Source organism: Taeniopygia guttata, chromosome 4 (genome assembly GCF_048771995.1).
Source record: "Taeniopygia guttata chromosome 4, bTaeGut7.mat, whole genome shotgun sequence".
Taxonomy (NCBI): domain Eukaryota; kingdom Metazoa; phylum Chordata; class Aves; order Passeriformes; family Estrildidae; genus Taeniopygia; species Taeniopygia guttata.
Genome location: NC_133028.1, coordinates 33,018,268 through 33,042,521, shown reverse-complemented (window position 1 = coordinate 33,042,521; position 24,254 = coordinate 33,018,268). Strand labels below are relative to the sequence as shown.

The 24,254-nt window shown below is 35.6% G+C and overlaps 1 protein-coding gene across 39 annotated transcripts in view; it reads left to right on the top strand.

The window, feature by feature from the left end:
- Nucleotides 1-24,254, top strand: part of TENM3 (teneurin transmembrane protein 3) — a 1,292,556-nt gene that overhangs the window by 679,207 nt on the left and 589,095 nt on the right. For 30 of the 39 annotated variants that reach the window (XM_072927753.1, XM_072927751.1, XM_072927742.1 and 27 more), the window contains one exon: nt 23,299-23,456. The exons of 8 other annotated variants lie outside the window; for them this stretch is intronic. The gene's annotated coding sequence lies outside the window, so the exon portion shown is untranslated. Of the gene's footprint in view, nt 1-5,254; nt 5,326-23,298; nt 23,457-24,254 lie in introns of all 39 variants that reach the window. One more of the 39 variants, XM_072927744.1, reaches the window with a different exon arrangement.

The following is a 24,254-nucleotide window of genomic DNA, read 5'->3' as shown; positions in this document are numbered from 1 at the left end:
AAGCTTTTCATTTTATATTTTAAGACTTTTGTTGAAAGAAGTCCCATATAACCATTTTTCATAGATTAATTTTAAAAGATTTTGCAGTAAATTTTATGCTTATGAAAATATTTAAAGATTTCCATACAAAAGTAAAAGTAAAATCTTGTTATTTAATATCTTAATTTTCAGGCTTTGTAGAAAAAATATATTCTTTTGCCATATATAATATTTCTAATTCTGCATTTGCTCTCTTGCTTTTTTCTTTTTTTTTATCTTGGTGTAATATTGTCTTGATACATCTGTCATAAATCACAAAATTCTGCATGGATGCAGAGTAATCTCTGAATGTAGCATATTCAAAGTCTTACATTGATTTCTGATATGAAAGATACTTACAATTTGATCTTCCTACTCACAAATCATAATATCTGCTTTCAGTACTTTTCTCTCTGAAAACAGAGAGAAGACAAACCTTAGGGCAAAAAAAAATTTCTTCTTAATGGTTCCATCTCTTTTCCTTGAATAATAAAATCATAGAATCACTAAAGCTGTAAAACATCATCAAGTCCAGCCTTTGGACTTATACTGCTATGCCTGCTTAACCATACTGTGAAGTGCCACATCCACCGGTTTTCTGAACAGTTCCAGGGATGATGGCTGCTCTACTTCCCTCAGCATCCTGTTTCAATGCTTAACCCCTCTTTTAGTGAACAAATTTTTCCTAATATTCAACCTGAACCACCCCTGGCACCTTTTGACCATTTCCTCTTGTCCTATCGCTAGTTTCCTAGAGAAAAGACCAACCCGTGCCTAGCCACATCCTTCTTTCAGGTAGCTGTAGAGGTTAACAGAAGTAAATTCCTTAGCTCTGTGTAGGATGGGACCAGAGATATAGCCTCATGTCTGTGACTTGCATATGCACATTAATTAATGCTACTGTAAACATTATTAGCTTGAAATCTGTGCCACCCTTACTCCCATCCTGGTAATTTATGGAGACGTTGCAGATAATGGCAGGGTTGTTTCTGTTTGCCAATTAGAGAGGAATCATGATAGACTAGTACAACTAGAGTATGTGGTATATTTCTTGAGAGTTTTATTGGACATACTGTTAGGACTTGATTTTATCCTGCTTTTTTTACGCACCATGTGATGAACTTCACTGAACCTGCAGCCTACTGCATATATTTAGATGGATTCTGGTTGAACAAACTGTACGGTTTTATGCACCTTTACAGCAAACAGTGTTCTGTTGGAAATGTCTGTTCACATACTTTGCATTCTTCCATTTCTGGTGTTAGGTCTTCACAGTTTTATATTTAATTAAAATTCATGGCAGGAGACTTACTTTGTGAGTATAAGAAAGGCGATGGTGTCTCTGCCTGATTAAATGATCAAATATATTTCCCACAGAGAACAAAGATGCATTTATGGGTGTGAAAACAATTATTCATAGTCTTGAAACTTTTTTTTTAAATTTAAATTTTCCTCATGACAGGGTTGATGTGTTTTCAGTCAAATATTACTTCAAGATCTGATTTCAAGATTCCATTCTCAATTTTACTTTGTCACATTTACCTACACTAACGGGCAGCTGATATGAGTCAATACAATAACAGAAATATTTAATCTCACTAGTGTTTTTATTTTATAGCTATTTACCACGAGGCTTATCTCACATTTACATGACTTTACTACTAGTGGTCTGATGCTTGTTCAGTTAGTTTAGTTGAAAACTTTAGATCTTATAACAATACATGTTTACAGCACTTTACAGGATATTGAGCCCCTCTGCTGTTTAGGGATGAAAATTAGATGTAAACATTACAGTTACTGAGCAATTATCCAGTGGTCAGTTGGGTACAAAGTTCCTTAAAAGCTGGAGTCTTTGGCTTATTCAAATTTACATTCTTAGTAACCTATGTGTGAAGAAAACAAGTTCCAGGGTTGTTTTTTAAACACCTTGACAGAAAACCGTTTTGAGGGGAAGGGAGGGGAGGGGTTTGTTCAACCTTTGTTTCAAAGGTGAAAACTGTATCATTATATTTAACTGGCTACCTGCAGTTCATTAGTGGAGGCATCATTAAGTAGCACTGGAACATTTGTAGTGGCTAATCTTTTAAGCATTTAGCATTCACGATGACCTCGTTAAAAGTAACAAAGGTCAGGCTTCAGTTCAGCAGAGTCACCCATTCACCAGGGCGACCGGCATAGCAAAGTAATCTCTGTGTGTCACTTTTCATTAATCATGCTACTTTCCTCTTCACGAAATTCCAGGAGATAATTGTTACTAAATGCGATTTGCAACACCCTGTGCTGTGGTTGAAGGACCAGAAATAGGCAAACAGATAAAAACATTGTTTAGCTTGCAGGCAGCAAGTGTTTGCTATTCAAAGGTATAAATGCATAAACATTGATTTAGCCATGAGCTGACATTTATAAAACATTTGCTGTTTCCAGAAAGCCCTGCAGTCAGGCTAAGTAATATCCAAGGGCAAGTACTTTTACCTGTATAGCAAGGTTAGATTCTATATAATTTGTCTCATCAGTTTTTATAATGTTAAGCAGCTTTAGCACTGCCATAGGTCACAATAAAGTGCACTAGATTAAACGTTTGCAGATGCGGTATGAAATGTGTTCTCATGTAAGTTTGCTGATGACTAAATTGAATAAATATTTGATTAAGTTAACAGTTTCATACTTTTACTTAATTCTTATTTAGTATTTTTTAATTTAGACATTTCCCATATCTCAGAAATTATTTCATGTGTCTTCTCTATGCTCTGAAATTTCTAGGATATATTTATCTTCATTTCCATCTGCACCTTGTAAACTTCAGTGAAAACTGAGCAGTTTTAGAAACACACCAATGGAATTCCAGACAAAGAGATTCTTACATGTTTGTTTCATGGCCCCATTTTGTTTGACACCTGGACAGATTCTGTTCTGTCACAAAAGTTAAGCTGACAGAGTTGCTATGGTGTCCCTTAGCATAAGGCAGAGTTTGATTGCTCCTAAGGGGATAGGATTGCATTCCTGTACTTGTGCAAAACCTTGATCTTACCGACCTGTAAGATCAAGTTAAGAGAGCAAGAACAACAGTGAAGTAAACTATAGTGTGAATGTTTAAGCTCCATCGCCCACATCACAGAACAACTAGTAATGGAAGTGTTTTATTTGCCAGTTTTTCAAATAGGTTTAACTTGGAACTTACAGAAAATAAATGAATAGAAAGTCAAACAAAATTCAGGACTCAAACCTACTCACGTCACATCTCAAATATGTAGCAAATGAGGATTTACAGCAATACAATTTCTTCAAAATGTGGTTTTCAAAGGTGACTGGAAATGACTGCATTTATTTTGGAATACTACAGAAGAATACCATTATTAGTTGCAGGCTTCTTCTGTTTAGATACAAGTAGCTGTTGAGTTTAGTCAATTCATGATTGTTCAGGGTAATAGTACATAATAATTCAGATAAAGCAAAACTATTGACAATGCAAAAATGTACAAATTAAATTCAAAGAATTTATGATGTGAGAGTGGAAAAAAAGATTTAACATTGCTGAAGAATCAATGTGATAAATTATTATGAAGAGTCTTCATTTAAATGATAATTACGTCTGTATGTATAGAGTGATCACTTGCCTTGAAAATTGTGAATGATGGTACCAGATCATACACAGATCAGGTGAATACCACTTCTGATTTGAGCCTAATTTAATATGAGCAATCAGAATTGTCAATAGAATTAAACATATCTAAAGTAATAGAGCTATGACACAAAAATACTGGTTACTAGTAATTCAAACATAAAAGAAGTTTCTTGAATTTCATAGAATATCATTTTCTCAATATGGCATTTCTAAGAATGTTTACAATACATTCACTTGAGGAGATTTTGTTTGTGTTCCCTAGAGTCTAATTTTCTGAAAAATCTATCCTTTTTCTAGTATTGGTCCATGACAGAATATGCATCTTTTTAGATGCAGATGTGCCTGTTTTCCATTCAGTAACCCTCACTTACAGGCTACTTTTTTTGTTATAAAAGGCATTGTATAATTAATTTCTATTCATGACTATGAACTTCTATCACAGTACTACTCAACCATCTCTTTTCCAGCCTGAGAAGTCCTGGTTTACTAATTTCTTGCATGGAAGCATTCATTCTTGAATAGTGTCCAAATGGGATACTATTGCAGTATTTAATTCCAACTTAAGTGCCATCTGCTAGTACGATATTCTCTGCCAGCATTTCTCACCACCACTTAATAAGAAAGGTAGTACTGTCTAAAAACCAAGAATGAGGTACTTTCTGGTATATGTCTCTTGGCTTCTCCAGCAACTGCTAAATTCAGTTTTACTCAAAGGGTCTACTCTTTGCTTTTATTTGGAGGAGTGGGATGTTGGAGGTTTCTATTTTGCAGCATAGAACATTATCTCTACAGTGTGTGAACTGTTTTCAGCATTCAACCTACGGTCAAGCAGCATGAGCAGCATTCAATAAAACATCGTGCTTCTAGGAGGAATTAATCAACAAAAATCTTACATAGTGTAAAATAGAGAGATAAGAGTTCAGAGAGTTGTTTTTTTATATCTTTCATTATGAAAATATCTGGCAATTCTTGCCTGCTAATTCTTCACAAGTTGTTGAGGTTAAAAAAAATCCAACAGGCACCAAAGCAACAGCTGACTGAATAGTTATACCATTCATTTATTGCTTTTGGCTTTATGGTATGTGGAAGAATGAAGGTTGGAAGTAAACTAGAAAGGGTTTTCTTTCATAATGGCTTCCATCATAGATTTCCTATGGTTAATTTAAGGCATTTTAATCTAAACTGAGGCGTTTGTATAACTGCCTACATCAGCCCTGTCCAGTGTGCTATTTTGCTATTTGCAGCTTATAAATATCTGTATACATGCATACAGTTCTACAGAACTGAACTTTTTCCCAGACAAAAATGCAAATTACAAAAGTACAGTACCTTTAAGTAGTATAATATAGCAGATGGAGTCTATATTACACGGAACATTTTCCCATGGATTGCTTTAGATACTCAATTTCTCTGTGGTTCAAAAAATCTCCTGTAACTTGCAGAAGGCTAAGAGCATCTTATAGGATAGTGTTCCAATGTTCTCACCCCACAGCTCTTCCACTCTTGGAAGCAGGATTCATGATCAGCTCTTCTTAGAAGACTTTTACTAGAAATGTAATATGGTAATGAATGATGTGAATTCATTTTTGCAGTGCTGATTTTTCTCCTTCATAGGTGCAGCTGTCACTATCAAAATTGCATTTCATGCTTCCCCTTATTGAACAAGCAGAGAATGCTACTTGTTAGTAAGTAATCTTGCATATTGACATCCCTGTTACAGGATGAAATTTGAAGGCATATAATAGGTTAACTTTGGAGTCTAACTTTTAAAGCTTCTAATGGTACATATGAAATTTTAGGTTAGAATGCAGAAAAGGCTAGTATGTGGGAACATTGCCAAGCCTGTGAACTCCACTGATGCTTTAGGGAAAATTTTATCTGGATTGTTTCCTGACCACAGAAATAATTTTATCTGAGAGGAGTTACATAGAATATTTTAAAAACAGAAATAGTGCTAGGATTTTGAGAAAGTGTAAGATGGACATGTGAACATATTATATATAAGGAGACCTGAAGCGTGCCAAGTGTCAAATATGTGCTCAGCCAGAAAATGCATGGCATATATTTAGTGCTTAATAAGAGGATTGGGATGCATGAAACAAACTTATGTTTTCAGAATGGCAATGATACTGCATCCAGGTGGATATTTAAATTAGATTTGGATAATTGAAAATTTTATTTAATTCTTCAGAATTTATTAAATATTTTTCTAAAATTGCTCATATTTGGAGACCCATGTGTTTTGGCAGGAACTATGTTTGTGCTGTATTTTGCTGTATTTTTGTTGTCCCTCTAAATCTTTCTCAGAAAGCAAAAGAGAAAGAAAAATTTAAACAGAGGCAGTTTGGCATTTTCTCAAGCTAAAACAAAGTAGCTGGATGTACTTAGTATTATACAAGTGTCAGAAATCCCATTCAGAAACTTCTGTAATGCACAACTGAAATCCTACCTTTGAATTTACTGATTGTCATGCTGCAACCATATTTAGACTGATGGCCATGAAAAAGAAAGATAGTCTTTAAATACACAAACATAATCTTGCTTACTATACTTCTGCTTATTATTAAATGCAGAGAAAGTCATAAAATTAATTATTTATAATTATACAAAAATTAAGATTTATAAGTAACTGGATCAATCTAACACTCATTTTTAGACACATAAGACTCCTTGACACTCTTTAGAAAACAAAAAATTATGATTTAAAAATTTGCTCTGAATTGTCAAGGACCTGCAACATAAACCCTTGAACTACAACCTTTTCTGGTTAAGTTCAAAAAACTGCAGAAGACTATGAAATTTCTCTCAAGACTTCTGGTTTTGAACACATTTTGTGTAGAAAATCAGTTTGCTTTACTCCAAATAGGAAATTTTATGGGTATGGTCCACAGAAGGAAATGATGACCACAGTGTTGATGGAAATGGTAGATGGAAAAAGATATTTCAGGGTTAATATGTTCTTATGTTTTTGATTCAGAAATTCAGAAGCAGAAATGCCTTTTTTAATTGTTCAATATCACCTGTTCAAAATAAAAGTAGTTATTTCATCATTTAGACTTCCTAAAAAACACATAAACATTTTGTCTATTAAATTTTAATAGCTGCTTTTGTTTTAAAGGGGAACTGTATGTGGAATAATCTATTTATATTCTCACTAGATGCTAAAATCAAAGCTTTTAATAAGTATTTAGAGAAGCATTATATTTTAGTATTTGAAGAAGCATTATATTTTAGTATATGAAATAATTTCTACAGGGAAAGTGAAAAAATATTAATTATTCTTTTTTTATCTACTTTTTTTCCCCCTCTATGCAACCCAAAGAATAGATGGAATTTTCATGTTCAGGAAAAATCAGTTGAATAGTAAAATAAAATCCTCTATGAAACAGCTCACATTTTTTATTTACCAGGTGGAATGTTAAGCTTTTTACAGTATAATGGCCTACCAGTGCTAAATCAATGATTTTGTTGCATCAGATCCCAGGACTAGGGAAATACTGCAGCTCTTTCTTTATTCTAGTGTGATACTCTTAGAATCATGAACTGTCAATGGCAAGTGCTCTGTAAGTTATCGGCAGACAGTGAAAACCTTCATGCCTTGGTTTGTCTCTAAAAATATGAGTCATTTCACTGCAGTCATATTTGGTTTTATTTCATGCTAAGGACATGTTGACTCAACTGGAGAACAGTCAGGTTTGTGTGACCTGCAGAGATAAAGTAAATTTAGAAAAAACAAAGCAAAAATGATAAAAGTTATTTTTCTGATGCACTTCTTTGTATGTGTTTTTATTTCTGTGAATAAAAACACATACAAAGAAGTGCATTGAGGGAGAAGCTAACTAGTCTATTTAAAAATGAAAAACAGATATAAATTGGCATGAAAATGGTATTTTAAAAATTAAGTGGTTTGCATATGCATTTGTAAACATGTACCAATAGTATTTATATGAAAGAAATATCCACTGAACCTGTACCTGGCTCTAATATTTATTGAGACTCTTTATTGATGTCCTTCGTAAGCGAGTTTGTGGTTTTGCTTCTTTTGTGAATTATAAGGTAATCAATAGCTTGTAAAAGTAAATAATGTCTCCAGTAAGTGCACTAGATAGCTATCATTTATCCCAGATCTTGCTTCAGCTATGAAATTATAAAAGGTGTACTACTGTAACAACTACAATAATTACTTTAATTATATTGTAAATAAAACAGAAAGTGCATAACCAGTTTTTCTATCAGATTTCTCTGAGGACTATAATGATATAAGGAGCTTTTACTATACAGTATTGGCATAGACTGTTTTATTCATTTAGAGCCTATACAAAAGACAACTGTAGAAGTAAAAATCCACTGTAAAAACATAATAATTATAGAATAAGCAGGTTTCCATCAGCAAATATTATAACATGATGTAAATTTTCTTTTCCCTCAAAAACAAATTTTTTTCAGTGTTTTTTTCAGTTTTGGATTATTAACATATATCTTTCCTAACTTGGGTGGATAAACAGCCTTGGCTTGTGTAGCCATTTCTGATACTGTGACTTAGAGCTTTAATTTGATTCTGATCCCTCGACACACATCAGGTGTTCAGGGATGCGTAAATTTGAATTTGGAGGTTGCCTGCTGACTTCTAAGTAAATAGGAATTTATGCAGGCACCAGCATTCTTATAATTATTTTGTTGGTTATCTTGCTGGATCACATCTAAGAAGCACAAGAATAATCTGAGAAGTAAGTATATGTGCAAATATATTACTGTAAAAAACTGTATGGCTGTTATCTCTGTGAACTATAGATTGTAAAATTGTTTTCATTATTTCAGAGTTTGTGGTAACATCTTTTTCTAGGACATCAGTAGCCTATCAAAGTTTTCTTTGTAAAAGTGTCTAAAAGATCAAAAGACTCCGTAACATTCACCCTGTGTGTGGCATTGCTTTCAGATTCTCCCCTTAGGTAATGATGATTTTATCTCAATAAAAGATCTTATCTCTGAAATCTGCAGGAGTTACAACTTCTTGGTTTCTGGTTCCTCCATAGTTTTTCACAGTTCTTTTAGTTCACTTTTGTTCATATGTCTGTTTTCTTCCATAGTAGAATCTGTTTTTCAAGAGTTTGTTTCCCATTGAAGCTGTGTGTGGCCCGAAAAAGATAGTGGCATTTGGATCCTCCTTTCCCCTGGCATAATCCCATTCTGCCTGCCAACACTCCTTTCTTTTCTGCATCCCAGACTCTGAGGTTCAAAGAAATATGCTCATCTTTTTCATGTTATCTTTGTCTCTTCAGTGCATCCTGGCTGTCTCTTAATAGAAACATACATGTTGCATGTTGTACATATGAGCTACTTAAACAGAATTAAAAATCTGTACAGCCAACTTCAGGAGTCTTTCTGACACATCTTCTAATGTTCACACATTGTTTTTACTGCATATTGTAAAGATTACAAGCTCATCTGCATAAATTCATTACCTGAAAACATAACCATTTTAGGCAACTATCAAACTGTAATAACAATAAATTGCTTTACCATTTCTCCATTTCCAATTACTTTTTGAACCACTTATTTTTTAATTTACAGCAGAAATCTCCCTTTTTCCATCACAACTCCTGCACACAGAGAAGCAAAAACAACAGGTACTATCATGGCTTATTCTATATTACTGTGATGTTTCCTCTCCTAAAGGGATTTCTCAGCTTTCTTTTAGGTAGCTTTAGTTCACTTACGCATCACAGACTTTGTTCAAAAATGCTTTAGGATATACTTTCTGCCTAAAAATTGAAAATTCATTAGTGAAATTTATTTTTTTTAAAACAAGCTCAGGGGTCATAATGACTTTGTTATATAAATAGTCCACAAAACTGATATAAGTAGCTTCTGTCATCTTGTCTATGACAATTAAAGACCTGCCACAGCTAATTATACCACATACCAATGATGTACAGCTTCTTTAGTTTCCTTTCTTCTTTACCTTGACAGGATTCTTTTAACAGAAACTTAATGTCAGTTATATTCTTTTATTGAACATGCTACTAGAACATGTATTTTCAGATTACTGAAAACTACTATATGTAGAACAAAGTCTTGTTTTATTTTATACAGATTTAGTGCTTCGTGACAGTGAGAAAGTCGAACCTTAATGTGAATCTGTTCAATGCTCAGTGTTATCGCTCTCATCCCTTTCCACCTTAAAATGATTTTTTTTTTAGAGGGCACTTAAAAAAATAATATGCTTTCTATACCATAAGATGCTAGAAACATCCCCTCTCATTGCTTTAACTATACATCTATTTCCCTTATATAAGGGGAAATTCTAATGCACAACAGTTTTATCACAAGAGACATCAACAAACTTTTTTCATATTAGGACATTAACCAATTAGCCCTGTGCATTCCATATGAATATACCCTGTCACTGGGTATAAATATAAAGTAGAAATACCATGATGTATACTGAAATCTTATCAGGCTCAAACAAGTATCCTAATTGTGCAAGTAGAAAGAACTGCTGCAACAAGGGGCATTGATGCCTGCAGGCAAGTCTTTGATTCTGTACCTTTCCATCTTGTAACATTGTGCACTGAATATCCTTGTAATCTTTCTCAACACAACCTGAAAAAACTCAAATAGTTACAAAAGGCAAGAAGAGTATCACCTTAGCTGCCACTGTACAAGAGATTCTCCTGCGGTGGATATCACGTAGCAATAAGGTGGACAATACTAAAGTAGTCATTCTTACAAAAGTAACTGAACATGTTTGAAGAAAAGAATTTATAATGGTTTCCAAAAAGGTGTTTTGGTAAATAAATCCTATCTTCGATAAAGTAAATACATTTAGTTGCAGAATAAATATTTTTAGAGTCAGAATCCTTAATGAGGTGTCAGTAAGTGACCGCCTGTTTTCATGACAGCCAATACAGCCAGAACACGCAATATGAAAACACCTCTGCAGGGTGAGCTTTAAATATAAGCAGCACTGCCCAATGTGTTTTGAACTCTTCGTAAGAGCAATATTATACTCATTGTGCTTTGATATTCTCATGGTATGCAGAGCAAGAAGAAAAACCTGACAGAACTCTCACTTCTTATTAGTTTTTAGCCAGTTTAACAAGTTGATTCTAAAGCCCTGAAGTGTTATGTCAATTTTAAAAATAATATTTCAGAATGTTGATCCTCAACTCTCAAATCTGTATGATATCCAGGTTTTTTCAGTGATGCCAACCAGATGCTGAATGACTTAATAAGTGTATCAGCTCAAGTGGGACCTGACATATAATGAGTTTGAACTACACTGACTAGTGATTAAAAACCTGTAGGTGTTTGACTGATAAAGCACCACTGCCAGTTCTCAAAGACATTAAAAATAATATGTCAAAATATAATTTTTTTTTTTTTTTTGAGTGGGGCAGGTTTTGGATTTTTTGGGGTTGGTTTTTTATTTGTTTTTTGTTGTTTGTGGGTTTTTGTTTGTGTTTTGTTTGTTTGTTTGTTGTTCTTGTGCAGCTTCTCAGAACATAGGAAGGGTAGGGGATTTCTACTTTCTTCTTGCTTGTTGCATAGGTGTAATGGGAGCTAGAACATGTAGAGCTATCTACGGAATTGTCAACAGAGTGAAAACAGTTAAAACAACAAAACTTCAAAGTTCCAAAATCAAGTGATCAGGAGTTACAAATGGCAGAATGAAATCTGCCCATGTAAATTTCAGCTAGGTGATTTATATATATCAAATGCTACAATCTTCAGCTACATTATTCTTTATTTTTTTACACATCATCCCTAGTTCAGACCACAGGAGCAGGCTGGGATGACCAAACAGCTTTTTCAATTACCCTGGCACAAAGAGTGGTCCAAGGCATTTTGGACTATATAGTCGTTACCTTCTGAGCTTTTGCATGATACTCATCACTATTGTAGGAGCTCCACACATGGCTATAAATTTAATTTCCAACCCCACCTGTGAGGCAGGAGATTATTATGTATAATTGTCACAGGAGCCAGAGCAGATGTATGGGGCTGGGTCAAAGACTCAGAAGAAAAATTATGATTTGCAAGGAATCCTAATATAGATTATTCACACTTATTCCAGAAAGTGCCATGTTTAAAAGTTCCCAAGTCCACTATGGTTTTATGAATGTGGTCTTGTCACCTCTACTGTGATTCTGATGGCATTGCACAGGAAACTGGCCTCATAAGAGTTTGACACTTCACTGCATCATGCTCTTGTTCTCTTTTGCTGGCAGCACCTACACGCCATCTTGATCTTCAGGTCATTCTTGAGTCTGTCTATTCACACATAAGCTAGTGAAAAGTTAATGCTTCCCTTTTAGCTACCTCACAGATAGAAGTATTTGAAAATTTTTAGTGCCTAGCTTGAAGTTAAAAACTTCAGCAAGAGTCAGAAGCTCAGGAAGCTATGCTATTTTAAGGCTATGCCTAAAATTCTGTGTCAAGTAGTCACAGGGACTAAAGTAAAAGAATCCAATTATCTGAGTACACAGTTTAAGACAATGAGCCCTATTTGTGCAGAGAATCAGAATCATATAGGTCTATGTTCATGACACAGCTTAATATTACAACCATGGAAATGTTTGAAGTTGTCAATCTCCATCATTGTTTAAATGGGCAACAAAATTTCAAGCCAGCTCCACAGACCCAGGAACAGGGAGCACACCACTTGGTATCAACTTTGAGAATACATTTTAGGGGATATGCAGTACCCTGTAGGAAGTCTATGATAGGATCTAGAATCCACTTCCATATAGCAAAAGTTTAATGAATGGACAGGTCCTACTGAAAGCAGCTGCTTTCTTTATTTCACATTTTACAACTTCTGCCAGAAATCTGAGAGGTCTAATGACTAACAGCACCCTTCATGAAGTGATCCCTATTAATGCCCAGAGCACATCCTTGCTCAGTGATACAGAAGAGTTTGGGGAAAAACAGTATAGGATCATGCAAATATGGAGTATATCAAAATGCAGATACCCAAGAAAGAAAAATCTCATTTCTCAGAGTTTGCTTTTACAACTGCAGTAATACTTCTTGCAATTATTTTTACTTTGGCTTGCCTGTTCCTACAAAAGAAAAAAGACACTGGTTAGATGGTGTTGCGAAAAATACTAGGGTTTTCTTTTTTTTTTTTTTCCCTACCCTTATCCTTATTCTGGTGGAAAGGGGCAGCATGTAAGAAAAAGCTTGGTTTCACTTCTAAGAGTTTCATTAAAAGATACATGATTACATAATGTCATAATCATGTTTTATTTCAGTCTAACTGTCAGAAAACAAGCTCTCTGAACTGTTTTGAGATCTGTGCCCTTTTTCACACACTAGTGGGCTTTGGTTATATTACAGTGACCACCAAATTCCTACTGCCATTTTAACCCAACCAATGACTACAGAAAATAAGCATAAAACCAATACTTGTTAATAACAATTACATAAAATTGATTTTGGTAATGAATTTCATTTCTGCTGACTTGCTAGATAACCATATGGTTAACTTCATAATCAATCAAGAATTTCCTTGGACTTTACTTAACAGGGTGACATACAATTTAAGTACATGAAGTGTGATAAATACAAGCTGTCTTGCTGAAGATCTCTCTGTTGACTTAGATAATGATTGAATAAGTGAAGTGTAATAACAAATATGTGCATAGATATTTTAAAATAGAAATCAAGCCAGCCTGTTAGAATTATCAACAGAAAGTTTAGTATGGTTAACACTTTCCTTAGTTACATACAGTAATCAGAAGCAGTGTCGTGCACACAGAAAAACATTAGCACTCTTGCTACAGGGCATAGGCAATCAAAGATAGTTTCATTATTTTACTACTGCTTTACACCCTTAACTGCTACAAATAGAAAGCTGAATGTTGTATAACTCTTGTGGTACACAAGGATGCTGTTTCTGTCAGACTGAAGACCCTATGAGTCTATTTTTATTTAAACTTTTTTATAAGACAGTTTACAAATTTGTCTCTAACGATGAGAAGATACTTTTGCAGATCATTACTTGGCTAAAAGGACAGTTTCACCATCATTGTTCAGATTCCTTTACTTTAAATCTGAAGAGTAAATTAGATGTTTTACTGCATTGTCTAGACACAGAGGTCTTTACAGAAACAGCATACAAGAAAGAAACACTGACATTCTAGTGAATATCTTCCATCCACATGATTGCTTTGCAACAGAAATTGTAGTGATGTGGTCCTTAATCATGACTCATAAAGTTGGGGTAGCCTCTGAACCAGAGGTGTGGTATTTGACTGTCAAGAACTGGGTTACTACTATAAAAAAAACTGCCAGGTTTAACTTGAACACTTTTCCAAAGTTAGGTTGATGACAATTTTTTCTACTTTTCCAAGCCTTCAGAAAACTCTTTCCCACTGAGCGCTGATGCTACAAAGACATAAAGTTTACATAGTACCAGTTTGACTTTGGGCTGTGATCACATTTATCAACAATAGGAAGTAAACTAAGCATATTTATGATTAGAAGTCATTTGAAAACAAATTTTTTAAGCATAAAATTTACTACTAGTTTGACAATGAAATACTACTCCCAAATTTTGTGGCATTTATGCGTATGAATAGAGGATGGTAATAATAACTTTACTCAAATGTTTCAGCTTTCCCCCTAAAGGATTAAGTTGTGTTTTGCTAAAGGATGTTCCTGCTGCCAGAGGAGAGCACAGTACTGCTGGAAGGCTGCATGCCAATGTCTTCAAGTTCCTTCAGTGCTCAGTTCAAGCACATGAGGGGAGAAAAAAACTCAACCTAGACTTAATTCTATTAAATTACTTCAATTAAGGTATTTTTCAAAAATCAAAGGGGATTTAATCATCATTGCCTAGACTAATTATAAAGGTAGTCAGTAAAAGTGGCATGTACAACTCTACACACTATGAAAATTAATAATTTTTCCTCAGTTTCAATACTCAGATGAAAATGGATTAAAAGAAAAATAGAGAAAAAGGGTAGAATTTTCACAGATTCTAGAAAGAGAATGTATGAGAGATAGATGTGGCTCAGAAAGGAAGATGGTTATATGCTCCCATAGATGCAAAGAAACCTGAAACCCTGAAATGCAGCTTGCAACTTAGAAAAAAATCCCCTAAGTGCCAGTTCATTTTTCATCACGTTAAATCAGCTGGTGAGCATCAGAAAAAGATGCTCACATCTTCCCCAACATCTCAGTGATCCAGAGAGAGATCATTACATTGCAGTAAATCACCCTATTGCGAAGTTTGGTGGGTTGTTTTTGTTTTTTATTCTTTTTGCTATCTGTACACACTCTAAGGGTATTACCCTAACCTGACCTGCATTTCTTGGTGAAGAAAAACAACTTTAATGAGGCCTTTACTTTCCTCCCCTTAAAGTATCAGCCAGCCAGCTAGCCCAAGAGGGAAAGTGCTGATTTGCTACTCTTCTCTAGTTTACTGTTGTTTAGGCAAAGCTCCAACAGCTGGTGACTTGATTCAGAGGTGCTAAATAATAGCATAGAAAAGCTGTGGTAGCCCTGCTTGATCTTCCTGATTGCAAAGCCAGGGAACCTTTCAGGTTGAATATCTTTGGTAAGTAAAGCTGTGTTCAACTTCATGCTTAAATTTAAGGAGGTGAGATGTGTTTATGTTTGATGACATCATATTTGTTTTGAAGGTTTGCTTATCTGTTAGAATATGATCTCTGACAAGGTGGTCTTCTTGTCTGTGAGGGTCATTGAAGGTAGGCAGCAGTCACTTTTGTGAAGTAGAACAGGAGCAGCTAGGCTAAAAATTGCAGTCTGATGTTATGCTATTAAGCCACATATGTTGCAGCCCACAAAAAGATGGTGTTGCAGAGAAATGTGCCAAGTTTATTGGGAAAAGAGCAGATAGTTATAGAAAGAGAGAAAGAGCTACTCTTTTTTAAGTTTATAGTTGAAGCTGCAGCAATCTTATGATTGTAGATAGAAATGCTGGTACAGGAGCTTTTTGCTTTTTTGTGGAGAACAGATAACAGGCAGATTTTTCTCAGGGTACCAAATGTGTTGTGGTCCCTCATATTCTATATATGTGAAGTTGAGGGGATTTTGAGTGTGTCAGAAGAGAGGTCATAAGGGAGAAAGCAAAGGAACTGGAATTAATTTCAGTTTCACCTGCCCACACTGTAGACTATCAGCATGGTACTCATAATATCTCTCAATCTATCTGTCTGCTTCTCAGAAAGAAATTTTACCTATAATTTATTTTCCTATTATGATGTTTAGGGAGCGTGCCAAGAATGCACTACATTATAGAGATAGTAGTAGAAAAATAAGCATAATGATCATCCAGATTTCTGATAAAATATGTCCTTTAACATAGCTTTTGTGTTCTATAGCAGAAAGAGGAGGATAGGTCAAGGCTATACCTCAATCCTTTTCTTTTAGCTGTAATTAATTTTGTCTTGTAGATAATCCCATGATCAGATGGATTTCTATATATACCCTGAGTTGCAAAGCTTGAGTGTATACCTTACTAGCAAGAAAAAGCTGATTTGTTTTTTGGGTTTTATGAATTTGCTACTTGCAGGGTAGATAATTTTTCTTACTATCCAACTTGTTGATATATGATGATTTGTTTTAAATAACTTTTCTAGAGAGGAATAAATAGCCAGATACTGATGTCTGGATCACTGCTTTCAGTCCTAGACTGCTGCAGTATACAGCATTTTGCACAGTCATCTGTTTTTCTTTTTTAAACTTATGTATCATCACTTATAAATCATTATTACCAAAATGCCCTTAAAATTCTTCCTACAATTTTTCCTGCACATTTACAGTGATGCTGCCTTTAATTATAGGACACAGACTATTCCTTACAAATCAGTGCTATTTCAGGCACTCTTTGTAACCTTAAATAAATGTGTAACATCTATTCAGTAGAGTATAAAGGACTTCTCCAGATGGTTTGATCATGACAGATAACCTTATTTATTGTTATGACAGTACAGGGGCAAGCTGCACCTGTGGTCTCTTCCCCGGTCTGTCTTGCAGGCTTCTATTTCAAGCAACAAACCTTACCAACACTTTGGCAGGATTGAAAATGGCAGCTGACCTAACTTCAGACTGAAGCCATGCTCTCAAATTCTTGCTCCAGTTTCATGTCAATCAATTCATCCTTTATAAGTGTTTTCTTCAGATAGGCTGTGCTGCCATTTCTTTTACTTTACTGTTCTTAGTCTTGATACTAGGACGCTGCTCTCTTTTCTAGTAGGGTGAACCTGGTGAGCCCAACTGTAAATTTTTATTTTGTCTCAGTGACACATTTCTGTAAGGTTCTGTGACAAAGATCAGAGTTACAAAGAGTATCTCCCTAAAAAGACATGTGTTATCCATTCCCATCAGAAACACATCACAAGTACAGGAAAGGTTGATCACAAAAGGTTCACTTGCCCAGGTCAGCAGAACATGCAGGTGGCTGAGCTGCAGGAGGTGGTGATAAGGCTATATAACATCAGGGAGGCTGAGAAGGAGTTAAATAGCTGTTTCCAAGTATAGTCTGCAGGGAACCCAAAGCCTGCAGCCAAACAGCTGAAAACTTCCCCCAACAGCACACACATTGTGGGGGGGGGGGGGGGGGGGGGGCAGTAATACATAACAATGAAAGCTTGCAATGGCAAGGACCAGCAGGAGAAAGAGACTTCCTTGAAGCCTGAGGTGCCCTTACAGAACCTGTTCACTGCTCTGCAAACTGAAGAGGAAAGACCCGTCGCCTCGGGAGAGCTGCTGGGGCTGAATAATGCAGTCCAACGTGCTCCCTGTGCAATAACCAGTGCAGCTAAGAAGAGGCCGCAGGTTGTAAAGAGCAGGTGACTCTTCTGAGAGCTATGGAGGCACCCATTTGGCAACCTAAAGTGGGTGCCCTCTAAGGAGGTGTGCTGCTCGCCTGCAGCTCGTGTCAGGGGTGACACCGAGTGACTACAAAGCCGTTTACTGACTCCTGGCTACTATCCACTGCCATTGTTCCATGTGGGCACCAGTGATGCAGCCAGAGCAGGATGAGGAGTATCAAGAAGGATTAGAGCCTGGGAAGCAGCAGTAAGGGACTCTGGAACACAGGCAGGTTTTTCACCAGTCCTGCAAGTCAGAGGAAAGAGGTTTGAAAGGGATGGTTGAGTCCAGTGAATTGACAAATGGTGACACAGCTAAGGCTTTATCTGTTACACTGTGGGACTCACTTTGAGAAACCTGGTCTGCTGGGGGCTGATGGAGCTCATCTGTCAGAGGAGGACAACAGCATCTTCATTCATACATTTGACAAGATGATGAAGACTTTAATTGAAACTTTCCAGGGAAGGGGAATTTTAATCCATTCCACTCCTGCCAGTTTGATGCTAGTGCCAGCAACAGATGCCCAGAAGCCTGTAGAGGTATCACAGGCCAGCAGGAGAGCATGTGAAGAGCAGCACAAAGGAATTCTAGCCACTTCAGCCAGTAAGTCAGCTTCACCGGGGACACAATTTAGATGCCTCTATGAAAGACCAAGTAGCATGAGTAATAGAGGAGGATTTAGACGTGCATGCCTGTAAGGATATGATCTTACTGACATCACAGAAATGTGGTGGCTTCTGTGACTGGAATGTTGGAATGGAAGGATATAAACTGTTTAGGAAGAACAGATATGGGAGGCCAGGAGGTGGTGGTGTTGCCCTCTCTGTCAATGACCAGCCGGAGTGCATGGAGTTCTGCCTGGGGGTGGATGAGGAGTCAGCCAAAAGCTTCCAGCTCAGGGTAAAGTGAGGGCAGGGACAGGTAATGTTGTAGTGGGGGTCTGCTACAGGCCACCTGAACACATGTATGAGGCCCTTTACAGAGAGATAGGAGCAGTCCTACATTCAGTAGGCCTGGTTCTCATGGGGCACTTGAACTACCTCAGTTAAAGGGACAGCATAAAAGACCATTAGCAATCTAAGAGGTTTCTGGAAATACCTTCCAAATCATAACTTCCATCTCTAAATGGAAGAGGTGCCAACAAGGTGTCCCTGTCTATGGTTGGAGCTAGGTGGTTTTTCACACCCCTTCCCATCTAAACCCTTCTATGAGCATGACAGCACACCCTTAGTACAAGCATGACCTTGGTTAAAACATATTATTCTCTCAAATTTAGGCAAGCTCAGGTACTTAATTTTTAACCTCAATTGTTTCTGCACAACCGTGTTTCATTCTCAGTATCACTCCTGCATCATTTTTCCAGTGCTGTCTTAATCCCTTCCTTTCTGTGAGTTTTTTGGTTTAGTACCTTTTTTGATCATAAAATTCCAACAAATGGAAGAACTCATTAATCAAGCTGAAATCAGACAGCCAGGAATTTTGCAATTAGTAGTCTTTCTATGCTTGTCTTATTAACTCCTGGAATTTCTATATTATATTTTATCTGTGGTGATTTTTTTTCTTGAAAGGTTTTATCCAAAAAGCTGTAATGATATCAGCCAACCTAGTTAAAAAACACAAAATATTTTTAAAATGTTGCCTCTCATGTTTCCCAAAATTAATAAACTTTTTTGTATTATGATGAAGACCATAATTTTCTCAACTTCTTCAATTTTTAAAAATGTAAGACTATAATTTTAAAAAATAAAAAAATTCTCAATAATGAAGAAAAAAAATTTTATATAATTTTTCTGTTTTCTGCTGTGGTCCTGTGAGTTAACATAGAAATTGAGATAAGGAAAAGAGAAAAAAAAGCTAACAAATAGAAAAGTTAATTGTGTACTAAAATGAGGCAGCAAAATGCTGAAAACCAAGTTATCACATACAGGTGTATCTTGTTTTAAAACAAACTCTTCTCTTATTCATTAGTCAGCAGTGGATTTGTCTTGACGGTAGAAAACATTGTGGTACTACTGTCTGATTTATAACTTCCATTTGCAATTTGGGTGTTGCTGACTACAATGGAATAGTTTTCAAAGTGACTCCAATGCTACATGATAAATTGATGGATTTCTGCAAGAGGCCTGGATCTGTAGACAGTGCTGGCCATGGAGAAATTGCTCTCCGCTTGTTTTTCTACTTCTAATAAATTTTGCTACTTCTTTTCAGTTAATTTTTAATTTATTTTTCTTTATACTTTTATATTTTCCAGTGACTTATTACACACTTCTGTATAGTTCTTGTATAAATATTTTTCTGTTGACACTACAGTTTCAGCAGAAACTACTGAAGATAAGAAATGTTCCATGGGGTTAAAAGCTATGTATTATGTTTATTGGCTTATCTCCACCCCTTGTGTGAGCACATTGATAATTCAGCTTGAATTTCAGATTCTTGTTATTTTTCAAGACTAATCATTTAAATGTTTCATCAGTTAGCAAAGAATAAATTGTGGAACTTCAGTTCCAACCCTATAGTCTGTTTCTAGATTGAAAGCTAAGTATGTGTGCTGTAGGCGTCTTGGCTCTGATCACACATTGAGGTTTATTTTTTTTAGGAGTCTAAGAAATTTTATTAAAATGTTAGTTTAACTGGAGGAAAGAACACATCTATGGTGATAAATTAATCAAAATATTTTCATTGTTCTGGTCTCTTTTTGAGGAAAGAAAAATAAAACTGTTAAAGCAGGATTAAATGATTAATTTTTTTTTTCCCAAAGACTGGAGTATTAACTATATGAGAGACAATAACTACAATTCAGTATAAATAGGAAAATATTAGTACTTTTTAGTGTTAATAATTTTGTGGTAGGGAGCAGGAAAGGCACTGATCAATAGGAATGAGGACCTCTGCACAGTACTGTCCATCAGCATTTGGCTGTTGTAGAAACTGTGAAATCCCTGCTCATATCTCTGGTAGCATCTAAATGTGCAGGTAAATGTTCAATGCTGCAGTGCAGTTTATTTATTAGACACCACTAAAAATCAAATTGTAGAATGCAGATTAAGTAAATACAAGTTCTCACCAACATGTCCAAGTCTGTGCTCTACACTCCCACTACAGGAAGTTACTGTAAAGATGGAAGCTCTTTTAGGTCCAGATTGATATCTGGAAGTACCTTTCCATTTATTTGTTAACCACAGGGGAAATTTCAGACAAGGCATCAAACTTTCAAACCTCAGTGAAGGGTTCAAAGTTGGCCAGGAGGATGCCTGAAGTAACTTTAGTATTATTCATCTTTTTTATTTTCTGTTCAATATAATTTAACTGCTATATAATATTTGCCACTGTGACAAACATTTTCTAATTGCTGCTTTTTGTTATTCTTATCCTGTGAATTAATCCAGCTTTAAGTTACTTTCATGACAATACATGATGCCATGTGGTTCTCAGCAAGTTTTGTGTCAAATATTTAGTACAACTGTGTTGACATTCTGCCAGGCTCTTGGTGAGAGCTGCTTGTAAGAAGTCTTGTAGTTGAATCTGATTCAGTTTAAGGCAGGTCACAAATCTCAGTCACAGTTCAGTAGATCACCCAGATTTTATTGTCTGAGTTAGCCTCTTTTATGGCTGGCTTCCAAAACAGTGTATTGGAGTGTGAGCTCAGAAGAGGCGAACCTGGAAACATGAAGGACTGAGAAGGCACCATGCTGCTAATATGCAATCTGTACTTTGCTAGTCCTCTGCTTCAGCTCTTGGCATTGTCCCTTATGAATAACAACAAATTAAACCGTTATAAAAATTGATATAATTGTACAGAGGAACAAAAGTTCTCTGTCTCTTCTGGAGTTTAGTTTATCTATTATCTCTTCTGTCCTCTTAATCAACAGAAGCAGCTGAAAAGAAATATGTTAAATGTTACTAGTAGGAAACCCCAGACAGCAAGACTCAGGACTTTACTTCAGAGAATACAAGTGACAAGCCCTGGATAAAGTCCTTTTTCTTTTCATTTAAAACAACCTACCCATGGTGCCAGCCAATATTAAACATGGCCTTTCCTGAAATGTGTTATCATGTGAAAAGTAACTTAGATCTACGGAGAAGTAAATACCAGATTTTGTAGTACACATAAATCCATAGGAGTAGCATATACTCTATTTCACAGAATGAAACTTAAAATTTAAGTGGCAAGTTTCAGTATTAATGTTCTCAAGAGTGCATTGGTGCGCACTGCCAGCATATCTGATAACCTGAAGCAGCCCAATGAAATCTAGTAGTAAATACAGTAATATTCCAAGTGAATACATTCTAGAGAGTGTTTCTGTGCCTATTCTCTAGAAAACAATTCTCGTCTGAAAAAATTTACAAGAAATAATTGCTTTACAAATATAAAATTTCATTTGGTCATTAAATATTAAAAATATTTATTAATGGCATTAACATAGCTTTTCTGAATGACATTAGCATAAATTATTCTCCACATTTTTTGAATGTCTTTAAAGACTGATTGCTCCCTCACTATAATGCTAATTTCACCACTCTTTCTTATTAGGATAACACAATTTAAACAACCTACCAGCAAGAGCTACTGCTTTTTTTGCTGTTAAATTCATTGCTGCTTTTCATTACTCCTCAGGTATATTGATTGAGAATTTATAGTATGTGTTTCTCAAACAACTGTTTCAGAAAAATATTTCACTTAAATATATTTACAAATAGTTTAGTAAAAGACCTTGAAACATAATAGCAATAAAGAAGGTCATAACACTTCTACTATTCGTGGATGCATAGTAAATCTTACTCTCTTTTTGACATACTTTCCCATTCTGCTCTTTTTCTGTTCAATAACCTTTATAATTATTATTCTTATTACTTATATAATTTTAAGTATATGTTAAATTGTGTCCTTCAAGAAACTAAAATATTTGTAAGACTGAAATTTTATGACCATTTTCATGACTTATTTTCCTTTATATTCATACTGGAGCTTGATTTTTTTTTGTCTTTTCTCATCCTTCCTAGACTAATCTGAGTCCTGTATTGATTTTTTTTTTTTTTATTAATGCATTATATTTCTTATTTCAGCCATAGCCAAACAAGGCTTTTTCTTGTTCTCTGGCATGTAAACTTATTTTTTCTGTAAGTTTTGCCTATGTTCATGCCTGAATTATTAGCTGACATTATTTTCCAGACCAGCTCTCTCTTTCCTACCTTTAATTTATAAGTTATATAATCAATTATTTACACTTTATTTCCCTAGAGAATCCTAGGCAGAACATTTTATTGTTCTCAGATAATTGATGCCAGGAGGAGAGATCTCTTGGGCATCTGACACCACTGAGCCCAGCTTGTTTGTAACCTCTCTTGAGCCCTGATGCGTCTCAGGCCAGGCAGAGCTGCCTGTGCTGTACCAGTGGTGAATGACCCTGGTGCACTGTGCCCGCCTCTGCCCCCTCTGCTGGGTTTGCCTTGGTTTCTTACATGTGCAGTCAGAGACGGTCTGGGCTAGGAGAGGGAGATACAATCCAACTTCAGCTGTGCAACAGCCTTCCCTCAGCATCAGCCTAGCAGCAGTAATTTCACAAGGGTCTAATAACCACACTGGCATTCGTATGTCCTGGCTGAAATCTGAGCAGTGTGCACTCCAGTTTTTCAGGCAGGCCTACAAATACAAGAATATTTCTGCCTTCTGAAGGGCATACAGTAGATTTATGCCCTTTGCATTGTTACTAATCAAGTCCCATAGCTGTTCATTTTTAACTAAAGAACTAATTTTATAAGTAGATGGCACACTGTCTTCTAGACTCTAATTAAAATTTATTTTTGGTCCTTAGGTGTAATGACTACTCTTCTGAGATGAGCTCTTAATTAATGCACAGAGATCCTGAAAGTCCCACCTCTCAATAGTCATGATTGACATCCAAGGATACAAAAATTGCACTAATTGAGCTTTCCATTTATACACTTTTCTGCAGCCAGCTCGTCAAAAAAGGTAGGAGAAGAAATGAGCATAAGAACAGTTATATTTTAGCCATCCATATTCTCCTGAGGGTGGAGAGGGGGGGAAATCTTGCGGAACTATGGAAATTTTTTCCCTATAGGAGTCAACTCTTCAGATTTCAGATGCAAGATTTGTTTTGCTATGAAAATTACAGAGTTTTTGTTGAAACTCTATAATTCAACATATACAGTTGAATAATGGTACAGTATTCAATATTAAAATACAAGGATAACTTAAAAGTCAGTGGGAAATGCTTTGCATCGCAAATAGTGTTGCATAGCAATATATACTTTCTGAGCAGAGGTTGTATGGTATTGAAATAAGATATTTCAATGGGTGAGTAGCAGCTTATCTGGAAATGTTCTCTTAATTTTGACCCACAGTCAGTATCAGAGATTTTATAATATTTCTAAAGTAATTATTTCTTTCTAGATTCAATTTAGTACTTCAATAATAAACTTCTCTTTGTGATTAATTTAACTGCATATTTTTCTGGGGTCAGTTAAGATGAAGTCACTGAATAATTTCCAGTATTGTCATTTGAGCTGAAGCACACAAAAAGGTACTGAGAAGAACATGGTAGATGACAAGAAATAAAGAGTGCTGGAAGGTATCAGAGATACTTAGCAGAACAATTGCATTGCAAGTTGTATGTAGGAAGTACAACAGGCATCTGAGGGGGGGAAAATGAAAAGGACGCCAAATATATGCCTACAGAAAGATTTATCTATGTTTTAAAAAGTAATCCAGGATACAATAGGAAGATATTCAAAAACTTTTCTGACAATG